This window comes from Triticum aestivum, chromosome 3D, assembly GCF_018294505.1.
Source record: "Triticum aestivum cultivar Chinese Spring chromosome 3D, IWGSC CS RefSeq v2.1, whole genome shotgun sequence".
Classification (NCBI taxonomy): domain Eukaryota; kingdom Viridiplantae; phylum Streptophyta; class Magnoliopsida; order Poales; family Poaceae; genus Triticum; species Triticum aestivum.
The window spans coordinates 458517519-458538799 of NC_057802.1; positions in this window are offsets into that span (position 1 = coordinate 458517519).

Genomic DNA, 21281 nt, shown 5'->3' on the forward strand with positions numbered 1-21281 from the left:
ATACGACTGGTCATCTCTCTCTGAATGCTCCTCTGAGGAGCTATCTGTAACCAGCAAGAAATCTGCATCGATAGGTAGCACTAACTGCTCAGAAGACCTTGTTTTCACTCCAGATTTTCCCATGACCGACTCAAATGGCTGATGCACAGGAAGAGTAGATGAATGTATAAACATTGTTAACAAATGGAATACATTATGGAAAAAATATGGCACAATACAATTCACATATACGATGACTGGCTAAACAGGATGGCATTGCATGATTCACGTATATGATGTCTGGCTAAAGAAGATGGCATTGCATAATTCCCATATACTCCATCCGTTCCTAAATATTTGTCTTTTTAGAGATTTCAAATGGACTACCACAGACGGATGTATATAGACATATTTTAGAGTGTAGATTCACTCATTTTGTTCCGTATGTAGTCACTTATTGAAATCTCTAAAAATACAAATATTTAGGAATGGTGGGAGAATGATATAGAAACCAAACAGGTGGCATTCACACAAAGCAAATCTAAACTAAGCTGATGACATATAAGATGTATAATGTAAGCAATGCAAGGCGCCATATGCATGATATGACCAACATCAGCATGCCAGGTTAGAGAAAACACCTCAGGTGGTAAGCAGGAGTGGTCGGCTCCTTCTGAATCTCCATCTGAATAGTTATCTTCCTCTGGAATACAATCTGGAAATGCAGGGGGGGCACTTCGCCCACCATGGAGCGGCGTCTGCATGACATTATAATCGCACGCAACGGTCTTCTCTTTTTTCTCTACATGTTCAGTACGATTGTGTACAATATCTGACATGCATAATAAAAAAAATAGTTAGATTTTGTAAGGCCTAAGGGGTGCATGCAAAAATCAAGACTGATGGTAGCAAATGAGTGGATGGATCCAAAACTAATGATAGTAGGTAGATTATAGCTTCAGTTTAAAAAGATAGACAATGGATCATCTATTGTTTGTTGCCCACCCAACATGAACCACATAGAAGACCCCAGATGAACCAGATAGTAGACAAATACTATTCGTTGCTGGCTCGATATGAGACCCATGGGCAATTCAAAACTAAAGATTGAACGATGAAGTAGCAGGTAATAATAACCGATGTATAACGTAAGCAAACACGAAAGACTGCGACCTCTCTTCCAGAACTGTGTAGTCCTCAGGTTCATCTGCTCAGTCGATGATGGTAATGCAGTTGGTGTGGCTGCCGGCAACGGGGAAGATGATCTGAGGCGGCGAAAGGAAGTCTGCAGGGGGGATCTCTGCTGCAGTGAACGCTTCTGTCGATGGTGCACCTCAGGTGGGGTGGATGACGGCATGGCAGGAGCAGGACATAACACACAAAGTTTTCTTTGACTCCTATCTGAAAATGAAGCAAATCTGTAAGGGATCCTTAGAATTGGAGGATTCTATAAACGCAGGGACAGGAAAAACACAGGAATAGGATAGGAATGCACGTGCAAAACAGAGCATTTGGAAACATAGGATTTCAGTCAACCTGGGTGTTTGGCTCACATGAATTGGAAGAACAGAGGAATGGAGAAACAAAGTGATGCGACGAGTGTACAACCTCTTTGGCATAGCCTTGTGGACCTCAGCATCATTGGGTTGGACGTGGAGGATGGTGATGATGCTGGTGTGACTGTCGGAGGCGGGGAAGAAGATCCGAGGCCTCTGGAAATGGCGCCGAGGGTACTGCTCCGCTGTGATGGACGGTTCCGTCGTTGGAGCAGCTCCGCTAAGGTGTACGGCGACGAGGCTGAAGCATGACAAGACAGACAACGTTAATCTGAAGTGGGACCCTAATATCATCTGCAATAGATGATGTAAAATACATCACCAAAAAGTGCTACTCCCTCCGTTCCTAAATATTTGTCTTTCTAGATATTTCAACAAGTGACTACATACGAAGCAAAGTGAGTGAATCTACACTCTAAAATGTGTCTACATGCATCCGTATGTTGTAGTCCATTTGAAATGTTAGAAAGACAAATATTTCGGAACGGAAGGAGTAGATGTAAAACGCATCAGCCGCGCCACGGCCGCTCCGACAGATGCTGTAAGTACTGTTCACTCTGAACTTAACTGAAGAAAATGAACTTCACAGTCGAAACTGAATTTTACTGTCGAAACTGATTGAACTAGTAACAGAGCATTGCAATAGCTGTTTAGGGCGTTCGAGCACTAGTAGCAGAGAAGCACTGATCTAAATCAGCACACGCTCGAGCAGGGAACGCACTAGCAGAGAGCAAGTCATGCAGTAGCACGCGAGTGAGTGCTAAAGCAGCAACTCCTGTAGCTACCGGAGGTCGTGCAGCAGCAGCAGCAGCGCAAGCGAGAGCAAGAGCAGAGCAGCAGCACGAACAAAAGCAGGAGCAGTGCAGCAGCGCGACCGACAGCAAGAACAGAGCCCCAGCGCGAGTGAGAGCCGGAGCAGCTGCAGCTAGTGCCGTTGTGGAAGTCGCCGCCGAGGAAGCCACGACATGGGGGAGAGACGCCGTGGATGATGTGGCCGGCGATGGCGCCGTCGATGGAGACACGCCATGTCAGCCCCGTGAGATCGAATAAAAGATAAAATGCAGCGGTGAGTGCAGAACCTCCTTGGTGGCGCCGAGTTGGCCTCGGCTTCATCGGAGGAATTGGTGAGGGTGCTGCGGTTCCGGTGGGGCAGGTCAAGACGGCGCTGTGGTGATTGAGGTGGCGCGATAGACGAGGCGAACGTCGGGGCAGCTCCTTGGAGGTGGAGGACGGGGCGGCTGATCCGGGGGGACGACGAGATCGACAACGGATCCTCATCCGGTGCGGTGGATGAGGGACGGCGAGCTGTTGTGGTGGACGACGTAGTCGCGGAAGAGTCTCCGGCTGGGCGGCGGTCGGGAGGCTGACGGAGGAGCGTGGGGTTTCGCGGGTTTTAGCGGCCTCGGTGTACGAATGGGGGGGCGAAGGGGGAGGGGGGAGCCAAGCTTAGGGACGCGCTTGTCCGAAATGTAGGGTAAGTTACCAGCGTACCCCCACCAGTTTTGACACCGCGACGTGGAGCTTCATTTCCGGCTGAGGGGTAGAAGGGGGTTTTCGCGTGTTTGGGCTGCGGGAGCGATTTCGGATGAGGAGGGAGTTCTCGCGCGCGTCCAAATTTCGGGATAACAAGGCGCGGTGAGGGTTGAAGAAGCGGGAGTTTCAAAGAAGGTGAGACAAAAGATACTCAATCTTGAAAAATTCGGGATAACAAGGTGCGGATTCCTTGTTCGGCAGAACAAACTTAACGTGTAAAAAAACAATTCATACAAGACACAAGAGAGTCATGTCCCCTTTTACTATATTGCTATAGATGCCATTGAAAAAACTACAAGAAAAATGTAAAAAAATCGGGAGAACAAGATTACCCTGCACAGTACCAAATCGATTCGCACTTCCCTCAACAACAACAAAAAACAAATCAATTCCCACCAAACAAAGAGTAATGTCCCTTTTTATATGATTACAGATGCCATGATCTCGAATTTCAATTTTTGAATCCACGTTATGTTGAATTCGAATATATCGTTAGGTGACCTTGCGGTTTATAATTGATGTAGTCGTACATTTTGATCTTCCATCATATATGAACATTTTACTCCACCATGTGAACATATATATTGTCGTCTACCATATGGACTAAATTTGAATCAATTTTCCTTATTTGAATACGATTGTTGTCAAGTTATACAATAATTTAAATATTATCTTGATAACAAAAAACATACATCTAGCAGTAATCATATTTCACTATGAACTACATGTACCATACGCTCTCCAATTAAAATATTTGTATCCATTTTATGTTGAATTCAAATCATAGTACATTATTGGTCTAGGTAGCGAGATGTTTGGGATAATCTAAACCCTGTTTTCATACATATAATTTTTGGCTGAATTGGGACAAGTTTTGGTATAAGCCTCTTGCAAAACCGGAGATTCTCTCAACAAGCCTCGTGGTTCCGAGAGGGAACGTGTCACCTTTGTGTGCGAAACAATATACGCTGCCTCCCCCCTGATTTTATTTACAGAGGCAACATAGAACTATATGAGTGCCCTATTAAATTTTGGAATTATTTCGGGTTCATTTGGCCTTTTTATACATTAATTGAGTTTCTGGACTTTTAATGCGCATAATCTAAATATGAATTGCATGCACATGCTCCAGTGCACCAAAGTGGGTTGAAAAATCACATGTGTGTCCTTGGTTGAATTTCTAGGTCCCATGGAAGAAATGAGAATGAAATTCAAACATCTGGGCGTCATGACTCGGCCGAGAACATCGAGAAACTTTGATTTTAAATTCATGTAAATCCAAAACTCGCCTGGAAATCATGAAACTTGGCATGGTGTCATGTCATGGCACTAACATGTTGTGGTAAAAAATTGGGCTGATTTGGAAGCTCGTGGTTCTAAGAGGGAACGTGCCACCTTTGAGTGTGAAACGATATACGCTGCCCCCTTGAGTTTCTTAACAAAGGCAACATAGAACTACATTAGTGCCCTGTTAAATTTGGAATTATTCCGGGTTCATTTGTCATTTTTTATACATTAATGGAGTTTCTCGTCATTTAATGTGCATAAGTCAAATTTGAACTACAAGCACATGCTCTCGTGCACCAAAGTTGGTTGAAAAATCACATTTGTGTCCTCGGGTGAATTTCTAGGTCCCATGCAAGAAATGAGAATAAAATTAAAACATATGGGCATCGTGGCTCGGCCGAGAACATTGAGAAACTTGGTTTTAAAATTCTTGTAAATCCAAAACACGTCTAAAAATCATGAAACTTGGCATGGATGTCATGTCATGGTACTACCATGTTGTGGTAAAAAAAATTGGCCGAATAGGAACAGATTTTGGTATAAGCTTCTTGCAAACCGAAGCTTCTCTCAAGAAGGCTCGTGGTTCTGAGAGAGAACGTGCCACCTTTGAGTGCGAAATGATATACGTTGTCCCCCTTGAGTTTATTTACAAAGGACACATAGAACTACATGAGTGCCCTGTTCAATTTTGGAATTATTCCGGCTTCGTTTGGCCTTATTTACACATTAATTGAGTTTTTGGTCATTTAATGTGCATAATACAATTTTGAACTACAAGCACATGCTCCCGTGCACCAAAGTTGGTTGAAAAATCACATCTGTGTCCTCGGGTGAATTTCTACTCCCTCCTTCCATCTATATAGGTCCTAATGCATTTTTCGAGGCTAACTTTGACCAAACGTTAGAGCAATAATATATGACATGCAACTTACACAAAGCATACCTTCAAATTTGTATGTCAAAGGAGCTTCCAATAATATAATTTTCATAGTATACATATCATGTGCTATTAATCTTGTCAATAGTCAAAGGCTGTCTTGAAAAACACATTAGGCCCTATATAGATGGAAGGAGGGAGTAGGTCCCATGCAAAAAATGAGAATAAAATTCAAACATCTGGGCATCGTGGCTCGGTCGAGAACATTGAGAAACTTGGTTTTAAAATCATGAGACTTGGGATGGTGTCATGTCATGGTAGTACCATGCCGTGGTAAAAACAATTGGCCGAATAGGAACAAATTTTGGTATAAGCTTCTTGCAAATCGGAGCTTCTCTCAAGAAGGCTCGTGGTTCTGGGAGGGAACGTGTCACCTTTGTGTGCATAATTCAAATTTGAAATACAAGCACATGTTCCAGTGCACCAAAGTTGGTTGAAAAATCACATGTGTGTCCTCGGGTAAATTTCTAGGTTCCATGCAAGAAATGGGAATGAAATTCAAAATTCTGGGCATCGTGGCTGGGTTGGAAAGAACTTAGTTTTTAATTCCTGTAAATCCAAAACACGCATGAAAATAATGAAACTTGGCTTGGTGCCATGACATGGCACCAACATGCTGTGGTAAATTTGCAGTCCGATTTGCGAAGGCGCACACATTAACAATCAACAAAGTCATTTTGGAACTAGTGCTGTCACGTTACAATCGGAAACACAAGTATTATTGAAACCGTGGGCGTTCTACTTACTAGTACCATTTACGTGCCGCCACGCGTCCCCATTTTTTATTAGCTAGGAGGCGCCGTGCAGGGTAGCTATTTGAGTACGAGAGGCATGCGATCAGACCCCTGCGTGTGCTTATCGGGAGGAGAGCCCTTTGACCTCCATCTGCCGTCCACCTCTCTCCCAAGGTCTCCATTAATGGCGCCCGAGCCTCTGTTTAATGGCGTGGCTATGTCTCACTCAACTGAGATTTAAGAGAGAAAAAAGAAAATCTGAAAGCACGGATCTTGATGTAAGATCCGATAGACCTATAGAGCATCTACTGCGACTTATAGCAAGACTGATGAATATATAAGGACGATTAATTTTTTTGATCAAAGAAGGGCTTGTCCCTTCCGATTTTCATTCCTGAAAACCACCACAATTCACAAGAAGTTCAGCACAACTCCAGCCTAACACGAAGGACTAAAAGCTACCAGATTGAAATTGCAACATCCCAAGAGGCCAACAAAGGCCAAACATCCGCGCTAGAACCCAACATTTCACAACCAACGACACAATCCACATCCTAAACCGATTATTACATCAAAAGAAACCAGGAAACTGAAGGAAGCCCAGCAGCAACTAGAAGAATAGCAACGCCAGGGTCGCCACAACAAGAGTTTTCTTCATTCCAGCCTCACAACATTGATCTTCCACAGAAAGATAAGGATGATTAATTGTCTTACATAATTAGAAAGATAATTTAAAAAGCCACATGCGGCTACGCCCGAAATACACAAGGGCAAAAGAAGAAGGAAGACAAGGATCTGGCTCACTGATCTCTACTTTCTTCATGCGTTGCTGTAGGCCGCGGGAACTAGTCTCCGCGGCGAGCGGCGATGAGCTCTTTCGTGTCCTCAAGACGCTGCTTGAGAACATCCATGGATTCCTCCACCAGCCTTTGGCGCTCGTTGCGGAGCATTTCATTCTCGTCCATAAGTTTCTTGACGATGACGCCGGTCCTCTTCAACAAGGCACTGGTCTCCTCCTACTGGTCTGCACTTCGGACGATCTTCTCCCTCAGCAGGTCGCGCTCGGCCCGGAGCCTCTCATTGCCCTCCCTTAGTTGCCGGATGATGCCGGTAGCCTGTTCAAACGAGGCTTTCATGTCGTCCTGCAACCTCGCCCAGCCGGAGATCTGATCCATCTGGCTATGGACGATCGCATGCATGCGCCTGTAACAGTCGTCGCCTGCCCGCGAGAAATTTTCCCAGGCCCCCGCGGCGCGGCGGGACATCTCTGCTACATTCGTGGCGTGGCGGGACATCTCTGCTGCTTCCGCAGCGCAGCCGAACCAGTCTGCTGCATCGACGGCGCGGCGAGACCTCCGTGCTGCTTCAGCGGCGCGGCGGGACCTCTGTGCTGCTACATCCGCGCGGCGGGACATGTCGGCTGCTCTCGCAGCGAGGCGGGACATCTCTCGTGCTTCCGCTTCCATGCTCGCCTCTCCCTGGTGGCAATCTCTCGACCCAGAACTCACGCTGGCCATGGCAGACGCAAGGGGAGGATGCTGAATGACTTGTTTGTTTTTGTGGATGAGGAGTTGAGGAGGAATGTGCAGTCATCTTGGCATACTAGGATTTATAACCGAGTACTAATACGCTCCAAAGTGGGAAACCGTTTAGGTTGTGATCGGTGTGAACAGGTTTGCAATTCAATATAGCGTGGTACTAATACGCTCCTAAGTGGGAAACCGTTTAGGTTGTGATTGGTGTGAGCAGGTTTGCAATTCAATATAGCGTGGAGTAATTTGGAATGTGACGGGACGCAAGCTCAAAATTTATTGACGGTTCTAGTTTCGAAGTGCGGCACTATTCCCGGATGGAGTACTTCTTTTTCTACTCCCTCCTTTCCGGTTTTATAGGGCTTATCTCAAAATTTTAGTTTTTCCATTTTATAAGGCTCAATTTGGTTGTTCCCCAACACATGTTCAGATTCCAAGGTGCATTAAATCATTGCATGCAAGTATTAAGAGAAAATTGACCAATGCATGTACTTTATGCATGCATGCATTGCAATTAATGCATTGATAAACCTAATTTTTTGAGAAAAACAAGAGCACTAATTAGGTGCTTTTGCAAACTACAAAAAATATTCCACCACTCACCATCTTGGTTGGTGAGATTTTTGAATTAAGCCCTATAAACCGGAAAGGAGGGAGTACTGCTGTGTACGTGCAATAACTGGCACCGTCGTATACATATCTTACTGTTAATGGGGCGTTCGACAGGAATAGCCGCGTGGCGAGCTCTAGGCTAGTCTTTTTTTCAGACGCATTAAACCTATCTCGCGGGACTTCTCGCACGCACCATCGTGCCACCCACAAAAACTTGTACTCTGAGTTTAGTAGTACGTTATACAGGAAGAGAAGAGGTGCACGCACGCACTCGTCCTCTCACACACGTGTCTGTTTTTTCTCGAAAAGGAGGATGATGACCCCCGGCCTCTGCATCTGGGAGTCACACACGCATTTGTAGCTACGAATTGTAGTGTTCTCAACCATCCGATTGGCTCTATCATGGAATTTTGACAAATGGAAGGCATGTATTGTGGAACGGAGGGAGTGCTTGTCATCAAAATGGATAAAAAGGGACGTATCTAGAACTAAAATACGTCTACATACATCTCCTTTTATCCATTTTGATGACAAGTAGTACTTCTTACCCAAAGGAACTTTATATCCAACAGACACAAAATATCCGTTCGACTGTTGGAAATTACTGGTCTGATGTTGAAGTAATTGCTGCATCGCCACCAAAACCCACCATTTCTTAAGCTAAAGTAGACCAAGGTAATCCCTATATTATCATATTACTAAGATAAACAGAAGGCACTGTAGAAACATTTAGGACGTGAGCTTGTCAATCTGAATGTGGAGGGACACAAGCTTTGCCCCGGCCAGCAGCTTGGGCGGAACTGTCAAGAAGGTCAGCTCTTGCATGTCGACGTCGCCGGGATCCTTGCCGCTTGTCACCTCCATTTCCACCTTGACGGCGTCGGTCATGCCTTTGGGCTCCCCCGGCGGGCCGTTCGCCCACAGCTTGGCCACGTAGTGCGGCAGTGGGGACGCCCCCGCTCTGATGCAGACGACCGACACGGCAATAGGCGCGCCGATGTCGAGCACGCCGCCGACCAAGAAAAACGCACGGCGGTCCTCCTCCGTGAACAGCAAGAGCCGTGGCTCCGACAGTGGCACTTGCAGCTGGAGCACCTTGCCGTACTGGATCCTGTGCACGGGCATGGGATGCGCGGTGCTGATGTGGTGGTAGAGCGCCGGCGGTGGGCCTTCGTAGCCGTAGACGGGCACGGGGCATTTGCAGGCCGCGAGCGGACACACGCTCTGGTGATCGGCGAGCTTGTGGTAAGTGACGTAGAGCCCACAGCCTTCGTGCGGGCACTCCACCCTCACCGACGAAAGGACGGAGTCCACCGCTGTGTTCCGCACGTCGAAGGCACCGCTGCGCTCGCACTTCTGGCACTGCCGCTGGTTCCCGGGGCGCTCGACGCGGCAGTCTGCGCAGGCCAGGTGCCCTCCCTTGCACTGCAGAAATCAATCGAACAACACATCAATCAAGAAACCTGCACCTTGCTCAATCAGCCGAATGGACGAGGTATATTCGAACCTCATACACTGGAGGCGTCAAGGGGCGGAGGCACAAGGGGCAGTGGAGCACGGTGAGGTCCATCGAGACCTTAGAGAGCTCCATCGTCGGGTCCTGTTTGATCTGCATGATCTCGCCCTCCTCGTGCACAACCATCTCTCGACTTGGGCCGGGGTATTACAAGGCTTTACCGTCACATATTTTATACTACTTCAAGGTGCATTAATTCAACACATGCAAGTATCAAAAGGAGAGTCACGACATGCATGCATGCGTTGTAATTAATGCATCGATAAACACAATTATTGAAATATATCGAGTGCACTGCTTTGATGTGTCGCGTCAACTCATACATAAACGAGAAGTTTGATTATCCTCTCCCTCGCGGACTTAACTGCACCTGCCTTTGGCTGTATGACAGGTTGGCCACACACATGTCGGGCCCAGTTGTCATACACGCAAAGGCAGGAGCGTCCCTCCCTCGCCAACGAGCATGGTGGCTGGCAAGACTAGGAGAAGCTTTCGCTACACGCTCTCCCTCCCGCACGCGGTGGACATGCAGCAGATCAATTGGTGTCAGGTGGCCAGAAGCGTACTGTACTACTCCTCCAGTGCAGTAGTACTCCTTCATTGTTCGACTTCCCGAAGAGGCGAAGAGCCAAGCGCAGCCCGGACGCTCGTGTGGCAGTTTCATGTGTAGAGTAGTCTAGGATAGCGTGTACCGTGCCTGTAAGCTTAAAATCATTGGGGTCGGCTCGATGCTATGTGGCCGTCTCAAAGTTTAAAAAAAATAGTCTTCTGGCCCTACGTGACACCCTGGTGATTGTAGTTTGCACGCTCATCTGGTCAAGAGAGGAATATATATTTTAATTTTTTTTTGAAAAGGGGGGACTCCCCGGCCTCTGCATCAAAACGATGCATACGGCCACATATATTTTAATTTGTGGTAGGTAAATGTTAGAGGTTGCAGCAAATATATTGTACACTGCGGGTCTTTCAGCCAAGTTTAGAGGCAAGCATGTGGGGCCAGTGCTATGATGTGTCGCGTCAACTCGTACAATGAGGAGAAGCTTGATTTTACTACACGCCTTCTCCCTCACCCATGCGCGCGGTTGCTCGCAAACGAGGACAGGCTTTTGCTTAGTAGTACTTCTACAACAAGCTATCCGTCCCGCTCGCGGTGGACGAACATGCAGCAGTGGATTCGACACTGTAGAAGCAGTAGTAGTAACATCATTGTTCATCTTCTCGAAGAGGCGAAGAGCCAAGCGCAAACCGAACGTTGCAGTTGCGAACATTGGAGCACGCATATAGCCAGGCTCTTGCATGAGACAAAATTGCTATGTGAGCCCACTATTGTACTAGTACGTACAACTACTTGCTAGTATAGCCCTGTAAACCAGAAAGGAGTATTTGCCCTTCTAGAGATTTCAACAAGTGACTAGACTACACCGAGACGGAGTACATATGGAGCAAAATGAGTGAATCTGCACCGTAAATAAATACGTACTAGTTCTATCGTTTTCCTCGCCGAGGTGCACAATATTGAGTATACTGACTAGTCTCTTTTTGACACGCATTTACGTTTTTTACACAGTACAGACGCAAGCGCTCATATACACGCGCATACACTCAGCCCTATGAATGCACACACGCACGACACTATCATCTTGAAATTTACGAAGTCACCATAGGCACCTCATCGTTGACGGGTCCATAGGTGCTTGAATGCCAAGGAGGGAGAGGGTAGCGGTTCCCGAGACGTTGAACGGTCAATGATGCATCCTCAATTGCATGCAGAGGGAATTAATTGGAGAAGCAGAATAGAGCCAGCACGATGTGAATGCAACAGAGTTTGGACTCTCATATAATAAAGGCGCCCCACCACTCCAATCCATCTACTCCCAAGTCTCTGCGCAACACTGCTCACTCCAATCCAAGACCAAGTGACCAGAAGCCACAAGCACCTATGGAGGCGATGGACGCGAGCGGCAGTCGGCTGTGCCAAATCATCCATGGCGCCGGCCCGCGGCCCCGCACCGCGCAGCGTTTCCAGACGGTGCTGGCGACCGCAGGCATCGTAGCCCTCGCCGACGCCGGCTTCGCCTCTCGCATGGACGACATGATGATCAACTCCATCCGCAAGTTCACCGCCGTCAAGAAGCGCACGGACGACCTTGCCGTACTGCTCCAGCCCGCGCGCCTAGGCTCCTCATTGCCTGCCACCCTCATCGGCCTCCATGGTGACGAACTCTTTCAAGCCCTGGTGGCCCTGCACGTGCCAGAGGTCGCGACGAAGAATGTGCACCTCGAGGTCGCGCTCGCCGCGCAGCGCCTCGCCATGCAAGAAACCGTCGATCTGCACATCCACGTCTACGAGGAAATCGTCTACATAGGACACTACAAGGCAAGCGAGGACAGAAAGACGTTGGCCTTCTTCTAGCGGCTGGAATCTTTGGACGCCATTGTTCAGAAGCACGTCGACCTGGCCACGAAAGCCGCTGCTACTTAGGCGCCGTTCGGTGGGCCGGCGCCCTGAGTCGAGGAGGTGGACGTCGTCGATGGATGCATCTCTTCTTGCCTCCTGTAACCAGCACTGCATCGCCTCGTGGCCTTAATGTTTTATTAGTATAGTACTCCCTCCGTTCCCAAATATAAGTCTTTCTAAAGATTCCAGCAAGTGACTACTACATATGGAGCAAAATGAGTGAATCTACACTCTAAACTATGTCTACATACATCTGTATGTTGTATTCCATTTGAAATAGTATCTAAAAAGGCTTATATTTATGAACGGAGGGACTATATGGCATTTTTATTCCAGTCGTAACGTTTTCACTGTGAGGTGGGGCCGCAGTTGAGCAAACCCACCCCGCCCACCGGGCGTCGGCCGAGTTTAGAATTACTAGAAGAGAGAAACGAGGGAGGAGAGCTAGCTGTAGCACGGACGCTGTTGTCAGATGGGACTCGTGTTTATAGAATAGGAGTACTGAGCACTCGTGCCTGTTTTTTTTGAGGGAAAAATTAGTCATATGTCTAGTACCACTAGTTGGGTGCGTGCGACCTATAGCTGTCATCACTTTAGGTCTCCTTTTCGAACCGCGGCTACGCTTCACAGTACATATTATTTCACGCATTTATCCTCCTATATGTACTCCTAGGCTATTTCCACGTGCTCCCATTCGCCGACATGTGGGACATAGAGCATCTGGGTCGTAGTGCATGCATGACTCGGAGCATAGGCCGGGGTACTTTACATTTCAGACCTCACGAATTACATGCAAACCCCCCGCGGAAGAATAAATAAATGAATGAATTACTACATGAAACCGGATTATTTTCGTGGAAACCGGAGCACGTTCATTAAATTTTGGACATAACACGTTTATAAAAAATGACCGGACCGAAACCAGTCTAAGGGCCTCTTTGATTTTTCCCGCAAAAAAAGGGCCTCTTTGATTCGCAGGATACTGAAAACATAGGAATGGGGAAGGTATGATGGCGATGAACCGAGACGAGGAGAACTCTTACTCAGTTAGAGGTTAGAGTTAGATTCTAACCCTGAACTAACTCTAAACCAAAGAGGTGTATGGATGGCAGGGTTAGATTGACAATAAATGCTCTATCTCAATCATTTGACTACTTTGGACCCTATTTCTTGCCGGATTTGGAGGGTGCTTGGATACGTTTTAGTTCCATGACTTAAAGTAGTGGGACTAAAACTTGCTAGCCTCACCCATGCTTGGATCCAAATACTAAAGAGACTAAAATCAAGTTAATGAGCATTTATTATCCTCCAAACCCTCCAATCCATAACTCGCCTGTGTTAAAGGAGAGGAGTTAAATGAGGAGAGAGAGGACTAATCCACATTTTAGTAGGGGTACCCTGACTAAATTTTTTTAGTCTCAAGACTAGTTTAGCCCCTCTTTAGTCAGGGGTGCTTGGAACTTTAGCCTCTTAAAGAGACTATTTTTAGTCAGACTAAAATAAGTCCCTTGGATCCAAGCACCCTCTTGGTGTGGCCGGCTTTTCTGTGGCCTCCTCCCACTCACAATTGACATAAACGAACCATCTATACAAATCAAGCATGCAAAACATGATAATTTTTACTTTGTCCATACAAATGAGATATCCCACTTAAACATACAAGTCGTCAATCAAGCTTCACAAAATGAAAAAACACTTCATGAAACAAAGAATGAGCTAACTCATCACAGAAGTCATTCACGATAGGTAGGGAGCCCGAGCCCCTCACGCACCGAGGGAGGAGCTCGCCATCGTCGCTCTGGAGGAAGGCTCTGTAGAGCCAAGCCCCGGGAACCCCTCCGACGCTGGCCCTTGCGAGTTGAGGTCGACACCGACATGGGTAGCAGGGCCGCTTGCCGCCGACTGGGAACTTAATCGTTGGGCCTCTAGAAATAATGCAAGCCTGAAAGTGAAATACCTAGAAAGGTGAACTGAATCTTTGGGCCTCTAGAAATAATGCAAGCATGAAACTGAAATACCAAGAAAGGTGAACTGAATCTTTGGGCCTTTAGTAATAATGCAAGCCTGAAATTGAAATACCTAGAAAGGTGAACTGAATCTTTGGGCCTCTAGAAATAATGCAAGCCTGAAATTCAAATACCTAGAAAGGTGACCTGAATCTTTGGGCCTCTAGAAAGATTTATTACCTCCTCAAGCAGCATCAAACAATTCCATGCGTGCACCACAAATCTATACCAAGTTTGATCAGGATCTACTTTTCCAAATCAGAATTAGCGCTAGAGCAAGCAAGATCAATGATATGGCCGTGAGACAGAGAAGGAATGAACAAACTCACCCCTCTCGCGACCTCCCTAGTAGATGCGCCGCCGCCGCGCACGACAGAGGGAGAAAAACGACTGGTGAAGGGTGAGCGGGGCGACCTTCGAAGGCCGGAGGGAGAGGGCGGCTGCAGTAGGGCGGCGGAGGCCGGAAGGAGAGGGCGGCCGGAGGAGAGAGAGGGCGAGTGGCCCTATGGGGAACAGAGAGGAGTCGTGCGAGAGGGGGGAGCGACCTGGTGCAGGCAGAGGAGATTTTTTTAGTTCTCTTTTAGTGGGCCCGAGGATAACTAACCCAATTAGAACCTCTCCACCGGGCTAGTTTTTTTAGCTGGGTTAGAGCAAACTAGCTCAAACTAACCCCTCTTGTTTTGATAATTTGAGGCTATTTCAACCCAAACTAGCTCTAACTCAGGGATCCAAACAAAGAGGAGTGTTACTGTACATGCTACAGTGTGGACCGTAGCACATTGTTTTTTATGGCCATATCACCACATTGTTTTCTACTACTGGTTCACTAGGCTACCGTGGTTCGCACTGCTGGTTCACTGGGCTGCCGTGGTTCGCACTCCTCCGACCCGAGTAGTACTGTAGTATAGTACTAGTATATACCGCATCATTCTTTGCTCCTTCTTACTATTCGGACATGTGGGAGAGCGAGCATCCGGGTCGACGTGTCATGCACCAGATTAGAGCGCGGAACAGAAGGGGGGCATCACCCCGGTCGGAGCGCCAGTAATTCATGACTATAGTGAGTGGTCATATCACAAGTCTTTCCAGCAGTAACACGCCGTCAAATCGCACAGCCCCACTCGCGCACCCTCCTCGCCTCTCTGTCAAACCGCCTACCCGAAAACGTCGCGCGTACTGCCCGGGAAAAGCCCCGCCCTCAACTTTTAACTACGCGAAAATAGTTCGAGCTTGTTCGTTCTATATAAATACAGTACTTACTGTAGGTTTATTCACCCGTGGGGTTGTTCAATGAATGGAGGGGCGGGGAGCACAAGTGAACAATACTATAGTACTACTAGTAGTAAGTAGGAGTCGTACAGTAGTCACCTTAAATAGAGAGTTTCTTTTCTTTAATGCCACGTACACAAATTCAAACGCTTGCTGTGGAGAGAAAAAAGATAATCACTCCACTATATATGGATGCAGGGGCCTGAGCGCTTGCTTTACTAGGGTTGCTCTCTTCATTCTCTCATCCTCTCCAGATATAAACAAGACAGCGGTAGCGACATTTTCTCTCTGCTCACCGCTGGTCACAGATCCGGCCGGATCCCTTCGGCCGGTGTGTGTAGAGGACTAAAAGGTGCATCGTTCACGCGGTCATCGCCGCCGAGGGAGGAAACCCACAGCTGCCGGAGGGGCCCGATCCTCTGCCCGTGCCGTTCTCTCCGACACAGCGCCGACTCGGGAGGTCCTCCGACCCTTCTTCCTCCCTGTCGTATTGTCCGCAGATCCGACCTGCCGCCGCCGACATCCCAGCGACCCTCAGGTATAAGTTCTTCGAAAGCGACCTTGCTCTACTGCTCCAGCTCCCCACGTGTCTGCATGTGCATCTTTTTCTACTCCCGTCAGCTCTTCTAAAGCCACCTAAATTTTTAGTATTATTAGAGGTAAAGCTACTTCATGCATTCGAATCTAGGGCTTTGTTCAAATAACGAAGAAAGGGGGGAAAGTTGTAGCATGAATCTAGGACTTGATTCAAAGAGGAAATAATATGGTGAAACTAGTAAAGACCGGATAGCCAACCGGTCTCTTGGTTGAAAAGGGAAATAATGGGAAAACGCAGTACAAACTGGATAAGGAACATATCTATTATTGGTTGAAAAAAGGATAGAAAGTGGCGGCTGGTGGACAAGTCAACAGAGTATGTCCAGGATTAGATTTGCTGCCATCACATAGTAAAAGGTCTCCAGGATTAGATTTGCTGCCCTCACATAGTAAAAGGTCTCAGGATTAGATTTGATGCCCTCACATAGTAAAAGGTCTCAGGATTAGATTTGCTGCCCTCACATAGTAAAAGGTCTCCAGGATTAGATTTTCTGCCTTCACATAGTAAAAGGTCTCCAGGATTAGATTTGCTGCCCTCACATAGTAAAAGGTCTCCAGGATTAGATTTGCTGCCCTCACATAGTACAAGGTCTCCAGGATTAGGTTTGCTGCCCTCACATAGCATGAACAAACTCGGCATCACCACTTTATGCCTCCTTGTAGGTACATTGTGCTGATGCGTCCACTGTTACATGTCCTTATACCAACCTTTTGCTGTTGTTAATGTAAGGGCGCATGTAAAATGAAGCGATCACACTGTTACCATAGGGACATGTCTAACCAGTGTTATTGTTAATCTAATGCCTCCAGTGATAAGATGCAATTAAACTGTGTTACAAATGGCACTCCTGCTGTTTTCCCCAGTATGATAAGTAAGTTGCTCCTTTACGCTGCTGAGTGTCCTAGTGTCCCCACGGTCCCATGCCCTTAAAGCAACTCTTTAGCTGCTGTTGATTTACTGTGTCTGGTAAACAAGCAATGCCACCATTAAAGTAATCCCATATTTGAGGAATCTCATTGTTGATCGTAATGCTTCTGGTAACATGAAGCATTGCTGACGTTTTAAAATTTCTACTGTCCTTGCGTGATTGCCATGAACATAATTAAGATGCTTCTTTTCATTTTGTATATGTTTCGTATATTCTTATTGACCAGCAACTGTTTACTTTCTATCTTTTTGTGCAGATAGGGATATCCATTTCACCTTATTGCTATTGTGACCTTTTGCTGAACTGCACAAAACACTTTTTTTTGGAATGAGTGTCTTGTGCAGTTCAACTAAAATGTCACGTGGGCAACATCTCTCAATTTTGGTGGAACTGCACAAAATGGTGATTGGAGTTTCCAAAATCTCCGTCAAGTTCTGCTGGTAATCTCGTGCAACATTTTATTAGCCTTTGCAAGATGGAGCCGTCACTGTCACCACAATGGCACTTTATTTTAGTGGAACTGCACAAAAGGATAAGAAAATTATAGTTGCACCTTACATGAGCCGGACAGCCAACCTTAATGTTGCTCAATTTTTGTGCAACTACTAAAGAAGAACCTGCCAGCTCACAAGAGCAAGTACTTCTTGCTAGCTGAATGATACAATTTTTACTTCATTTCAGGTGAACTGCAGAAAAAGTGGCATGAATTGAATCATCGAGTGGAGCTGCAGGTTGACTTCCAATAGTGCCAGTATTATAGTAATCATGCTCTTTATTATCTGTGCTGTGCAAACAGGAATACTCAACTACAGATGTTGTGACGATCAAGAGCATTCGCCAAGTTCTTCGATTGTATGACATGGCTAGCCAAGATGGATTTAATCCCGATATTCACTTTATCAAAAGGCTCTAACGGGTTGGTTCTGAATCTTGCAAGCTGGGAATCAGTGAGATGTGTAGGCATCTTTATTGTACTTATTATTTGAATCTTATTTGTTGGTTCTGAATCTTGCAAGCTGGGAATCAATGAGATGTGTAGGCATCTTTGTTGTACTTATTATTTGGATCTTATTTGTTGGTTCTGAATCTTGCAAGCTGGGAATCAATGAGATGTGTAGGCATCTTTGTTGTACTTATTATTTGGATCTTATTTGTTGGTTCTGAATCTTGCAAGCTGGGAAACACAGCATGATGATGCAGAGGACAACAACCATAACAAACAGTTCAAACTTGGTAGTATTATCTTTGTGAAAGTGCAACAAATGTGCTGATCGTGTGCGTCCTGAGAATAATAATTCTAATTGTTGTGCATGTTGATCCTGTGGCACTGATAGAACGAGCGAATGCATTGCTTGTTTTAAGTATAAATTTCTATTAAAGCTAATTAAATTTAAGTAAAGTGACAACTAACTCCTGTTATTACAGTACCAATACAGACCCACTCGTGAACCGACGTGTGGCCGAGGGTGCATCTTCTGCCGGGCGTGCAGCGGGCGAGGGAGGGGTAGTAACTGTTGTCGCTTGTACACACTCAGCTTACTGTTGAATCCAGTTCCCCAAGAGCTGAAAAACGAACTGCTGCCGCCGCCTACACACTCGTTCACTCGAAGAGACTCCAATGGCGATCCGAGGGGTGAGCCTGCTGGATATGGACTTCAGCAAGTAGTTCCCATTTGAGTTCGCCATTCAGTCCTATGGCTGCACCAAGTTGAATGTGATGTACACCAACGATACAGACTCGGTGAAGCTCTGCCTCGCCTCAGTCCTATGGCTGCACCAGGTTCTGTAGCATTCGCCCGTTTCATCGGCAGCGCCAACTGCACCTTTGCTACGGTGGAGAGAAGGAAGAACGCGACGATTCGGCCATCTGGTGCAACAAGCTTGTCGACATCCAGAAGCAATACAAGATCATCAACAACGGGCAGGAGAAGGACTCCGTGGTTGACCTCGCTGAGACCATCATCGACCCCTGATACGCCAACATGAAAGAAGACGACCTGAACACGTGGGAGGTACCTCTGAATCTAGCCTACATAACCTACGCGGCTAAGGACGCATACGCATTCTACGACATGTACAGGCAGATCTTGGACATGAGGGCGTGTCTGCTTCCCGTAACCGACGAGTACACGGACAGCCGCAGCGTCATGATCAAGCGTGCCAGGAAGGTCTAGAGGTTGTACTTTATCTGTTTATAAGAACCTTTATCATCTGAGTGTTTCATGCATTAGCCTATGTGTCGTAATTATCTGTTTTGTCCAAAATATTTCTTTTAAGAACCCATTAACCTGATTGCTTTTTTAGTGGCTATTTGCTTATGTATGTAAACTAGTTCACTTGTCCGTAAAAAAAACTAGTTCACTCGGCTTCCGTGCTTTGAATCTCCTTCCTCCCAACATATTCCCCTCCTCAGGTGGACCCAGCAGGTCTCTGAATTTTCTCCCACTTTTTTTCCGATGTAAACTGAGTTTTCTCCCAGTACTTTCCCCTAGAACCAACTCAACTGTCCCACGTCTAGCCTAAAAAATAATAATACCCCACGTACTATTAACTCATCAAATTAAAATGATATTTTATTTCGTAAGTTGAAAGTTCTTACAAAATAATAATAATAATTGTTTATATATAACTTGGCAAGTTAACTCCTAGTGATTGCGTACATAAGCTTGCAAAGATTTTACTAACGTGCAATCATGTGTTTATGTTTTTATAACATTTCTCCGTCTAGCCCAACATGATATTTTCACCCAGCCCAGCAAGTCCGCGGATTTCGAGAAAAATGCAAATGGGATTTAAACGGGCTGCATAGATGCTACATCATTGTTTCACCCAGCCCACCAAATGGACAAAAAAACAAATGGACTGGCTGACATGTGGGCCAGTAGGTCGAAGCCTAAGAAGGCGTTAGATTTACATCCAACGGCCGGCATTGTTCTTCAATCTCTCGTCTTCTTCCCCCAGCGCTGCCGGAACCGCCTGCTCCAGCCTTCGGCGTCCAGCAGCGTTGTTTTGCGCTCCTCAGCGAAACGCTACCCCGCCGACGGCCAGGCCATCCCTCCACTCTGCACCTCCTGTTATTCTCTGCCGAGTGTAGGCCCACCCCGCACCCGAACCAGTCAAGTTTCCCACTCCTCTCCGCATGTGACTCCACTGCTGCGTCTTCCCCATCTCCGGGTCGTTACAGTCTGGGGCCTCGCCGTCGTCCACCGCCTCGGTGCGCTCGGCGCGGCGTGGTTAACATACGAGAGTCATCGGAAGAGGACTATACGTGCCTGACGGCTGGGACCCACGAGGTCCATGGTCGCACGCAAGGAAAGTTCCTCCTTATTGCGCACTGTACGTGCACTATACGTGGGAAGGGCTTTTGTATTTCGTGAAAAAAAACGTTCCCCCCGCTGACAGGTCGGACCCACCAGCTATATCTTCGCACGCAAGGAAGTGCCTCCTTATTACGCACCAAAAAATGAATACCCCCTGCTAGCTGGGACCCACCATAGTGGGTGGCTGACTTGTGGGCCTACTAAGTTGACGAGGACGGAGGGCTTTGTCAACTTAGTCAATATGAACGATTCTAGCTCAAGTGACCGTACGATGTCCATCCAACAGCCATAGTGGTTCTTCAACCTCTGGTCTTCTTGCTCCAGCCGCCCAAAACAGCGCCGGTCGTGCCGCGTGCTCCTGCCTCTCGTGGCCGGCTGTGATGCCGCGGAGGCCTCATCGCCCCCTACTAGTCTCACCGCTGGCCCAGGGTATCCCACTACTCACCCACACCACCTGTTATTCTGCGGCGACGGCAGCCTCACGCCGCAGCCGAACCAGTGAACCCTCGTACTCCTCTCCGCGTGGGCATCCACTGTCGCGTCTTCCCCGGCTCCGCGTCATCCCCTTCCTAGGCCTCGCCGTCGTCCACCGCCTTGGTGATCTCGGCGCGGCGTGGTCAATGTGGTCAACGACCGACTTCCATCGGTCGAGTACTGTACGTGGAGAGGCTGACAGCTGGGTCCACGGCCACAGCCCGTTTTTTTTTGTGATTTGCCAAGTAAGTCGCTTTGTTAGGCCTGTTGGGATGCAAATCTTTCAAGACGAGGAGAGCTTCATTCGGCTGGCCGAGAAAATGGCCTATCAGTAATGAGAAATGGGCTCTACATTTTTAAAACACATCAAACCGGCAATTAGTTTCAAATATCTTTTTTTCATTTCGAGATTTTAAATTACATTAATTTTTATGCGTGGAGAATTTGTTGGATTTTATATTGGTATACATTTATTTTTAAAATCAGTTTGAATGTGAGTCGAAATTTCAGGATTAAGAAGAGTTCGGACCGCACCGAAATAT